The 3,682-nt window shown below is 42.7% G+C and overlaps 1 pseudogene across 1 annotated transcript; it reads left to right on the top strand.

The window, feature by feature from the left end:
* Positions 1-1,163: 1,163 nt before the first annotated feature.
* Positions 1,164-1,892, top strand: LOC307051231 (ADP-ribosylation factor-like protein 2-binding protein; annotated as a pseudogene). Its single transcript has 2 exons — positions 1,164-1,522; positions 1,758-1,892. The product of its transcript is annotated as an ADP-ribosylation factor-like protein 2-binding protein (transcript).
* Positions 1,893-3,682: the final 1,790 nt, after the last annotated feature.

Raw genomic sequence — 3,682 nt, 5'->3', positions numbered from 1 at the left:
GAGTTTATTTTTGTATATGGTATTAGAGAATGTTCTAATTTCATAGTTTTACATGTAGATGTCCAGTTTCCCCAGCATCACTTATTGAACAGACTGTCTTTTCTCCATTGTATATTCTGGCATCCTGTGTCATAGATTGTCTGACCATAAGTACATGGGTTTATTTCTAGGCTCTCTATTCTGCTCCACTGATCTATGTGTCTGTTTTTGTGCCAGTACCATACTGTTTGATTACTATAGCTTTGTATTATAGTCTGAAGTCAGGGAGCATGATTCCTCCATCTCTGTTCTTCTTTCTCAAGATTGTTTTGGCTGCTCAGGGTCTTTTGCATTTCCATACAAATTTTAAAATTATTTGTTCTAGTTCTGTGAAAAATGCCCTTGGTATTTTGATAGAGATTACATTGAATCTATAGATTGCCCTGGTTAGTATGTTCATTTTAACAATATTAATTCTTCCAGTCCATGAACACAGCTGTCTTTCCATCTGTTTGTGTCATCTTCAATTTCTTTCATCAGTATCTTATAGTTTTCCAAGTACAGGGCTTTTACCTCCTTATGTAGGTTTATTCCTAGATATTTTATTGAATCAGTAATTTAAAATCTTCCCACAAAGAAAACTTCAAATCCAGATAGGTTTACCTGTGAATTATAGTGAACATTCACAGAAAATAAAATTTCATTCATACACAAACTATTCTAGAAGTTTAGAAGTTTCTACTCCCAGAAAACCAAAGCTATCCTCCTCACCTCATTTCATGGAATTAATATGACCCTAACCCCCAAATCTGACAGGATCAATATAGGAAAATTAAAGCCCAATCTCACTTATGAACACAGATATAAAAAATGCTAACCAAAGTATTATTAAACAAAATTTAGGGTCATATGAAAAGTGTTATTTAAAAAATTTAGGAGCGTCAAGCTTAGTGAGGCCCGGTAGAGCTTGGAGGCCCAGCTGGCCACAGCCGGGGAACCTGAGGCCAGGGCGTCGTGCGCAGGCCCTACTGGGCTGGGCCGTAAGCTGGCCACAGCCTCGGCAGCTGCAGCGAGGCCTTCTGGATGCCGGTTGGGGCTCTGCAGAGCAGAGCGGAGGCTGCGCCTGGGCCGCGGGCAGGGTAGCAGGCCAGCGGACCGCTCCTTTGTGCACTGTGGATGCAGCCATGGTGATTCATGCCCTAGAGGAAGAGAGCTTCGCACTGTCCATCTCTTCCGCCTCTGATGCAGAATTTGATGCTGTGGTTGGATATTTAGAGGACATTATCATGGATGATGAGTTCCAGTTATTACAGAGGAATTTCATGGACAAGTACTACCAGGAGTTTGAAGACACAAGAGAGTAAGCTCACCTACACACCTATTTTTATAGAATCTATTTCTTTGGTAGAAAACTATATAGAAGAACAGCTGTTGGAACAAATTCCTGGATTTAACATGGCAGCTTTCATTACAACTTTACAGCACCATAGATGAAGTGGCCGGTGATATTTTTGACATCTTGCTCACGTTTACGGATCTTCTGGCTTTTATTTTTGTTTTTTTTGTTTGTTTGTTTTTTGCGGTATGCAGGCCTCTCACTGTTGTGCCCTCTCCCATTGCGGAGCACAGGCTCTGGACGCGCAGGCTCAGCGGCCATGGCTCACGGGCCCAGCTGCTCCGCGGCATGTGGGATCCTCCCAGACTGGGGCACAAACCCGTGTCCCCTGCATCGGCAGGCGGACTCTCAACCACTGCGCCACCAGGGAAGCCCTCTTCTGGCTTTTAAAGAAATGTTTCTGGACTATTGAGCAGAAAAAGAAGGCCGGGGACTGGAATTAAGCAGTGGTTTAGTTGTGACTTCATTGTGCAAATCATCTTCTATGCCAGCTTCCCAGAATAATCTGTGGTCCTAGGTCCCACCTCCAGGTAATGGGATCTTTCTAGACATCACCAGCCCAATAGACTGGGAGAGGCTTTGGCTAATGATGTCAGAAGAATACATCTTGGAAAGACTGACTCTGTTCTGCAACTCTTCGTTAATGTTAAGTATTGATGGGTCAGAAGAAAATTAGCTGACTTTCCTGGGACAGGTTCTTGTCTTCAGTAACCCTAGTACTCCTCCCCGAGTAGACACCTCTCTCAGGAGCTTCTGAGTATGGCTCCTGCATCAAGCCCAAGTCCAGCATTCTACCTGGGGGGCACTTCCCCAGCATACATGTTGGTGTGTCCATGTTGGAGGAACCCACCATCATCAACTGTCATGGCCCAGCAGGCCTTGCATGTCCCACGAGACTTTTTGTGCACTCACAGCTTTTTATATGGGTCAGAGTTTCAGTCCTGCAGTCTCAGTGGGGTTTTTGACTGGGAGTATTTATCTAGGGTTTAACTCAAGCTAGCTGACCATCTCAAGATTTTTGAAAATCCTACTATCACAGTTCATCTTGGCTGTAGGAATCAACTTAGAGAGATTTCCTTTACCTAAAAGGTACATGTGAAAATCAATTCCTAGTCTTACATGTACAGTCCTTGTATCACTTTCTGCTGCTCCTGATGTAGTTCCAATTGTTTCTATAACTCTCGTTTACGTGTTTTTTTAAAAAATAAATTTATTTATTTATTTATTTTTGGCTGCATTGGGTCTTCATTGCCATGCACAGGCTTTCTCTAGTTGCAGCAAGCGGGGACTACTCTTCGTTGTGGTGCACGTGCTTCTCACTGCGGTGGCTTCTCTTGTTGCGGAGCACAGGCTCTAGGCTCACAGGCTACAGTAGTTGCAGCACACAGGCTTAGTAGTTGTGGTGCACGGGCTCAGTAGTTGTGGCTCGCAGATTCTAGAGCACAGGCTCAGTAGGTGTGGCGCACAGGCTTAGTTGCTCCGTGGCATGTGGGATCTTCCCGGACCAGGGCTTGAACCTGTGTCTCCTGCATTGGCAGGCGGATTCTTAACCACTGCAACACCAAGGAAGCCCGTTTACATGTTTTTGGAAAAATATTTTTATAGATGAATACTCAGGCTAACCTAGTGGATATAATCTTAGAACTTCCATGATTACCCACTTCAAGATCAAAGTATTATATGCTGTGTGCTTTTTGGCTATTAGTGCCATGAAAGCAAAAATGCTTTCTATGTTGGTGTTCCTATTTTACCGGGCACCAATGAATGTATGCTGGAAGTGGTCTAAAAGGTTTCCTTTTCTTAGAGCATGTTAGTATTTGTGCAGGTTTGCTTAAAACCCTTTCTTTGTAAATCAGCTCCTTTGGTTTTCTGTTGGGGTTGGGGCTCTGCACTTCCTTCTTGCTGTCAAAATAATCCTACCAAGACAGTGTTCCACTGCTCTAGCTCAGTAGGAGATAGCAAACAGCTTTACTGGCCATATGTCTGCTTGGATTTAGTACACTGGTTTAGTACAGTGTTTGACAGAACATTACTGACCAGAAAACATGGATGTCACATCTCTAGAAAGAAAAACTATAGTGGTTCAGTTCCTAATGTGTACCTTAGCTTTTTTTGTTTTGTTTTTTATTTTTTATTTCAAGTGAAAATAAGAACACTCTACTGACTTTTCACTTGGCTGTTATGGTTTTAAAGGATGAACTATAGGCTGTGTGTTTTTCTGTACCAACGTGGTGCTTATTAAATACTTTTGTACCGTGAGTAAAATTTGAGGTCTTTTACAACAACCAAAGGAAAAAAAATAGGATC

The sequence above is a fragment of the Hyperoodon ampullatus genome, assembly GCF_949752795.1.
Source record: "Hyperoodon ampullatus genome assembly, chromosome: 4".
Lineage (NCBI taxonomy): Eukaryota > Metazoa > Chordata > Mammalia > Artiodactyla > Ziphiidae > Hyperoodon > Hyperoodon ampullatus.
Note: the sequence above shows the minus strand (reverse complement) of the source record. Positions and strands in the feature narration are given on the sequence as shown.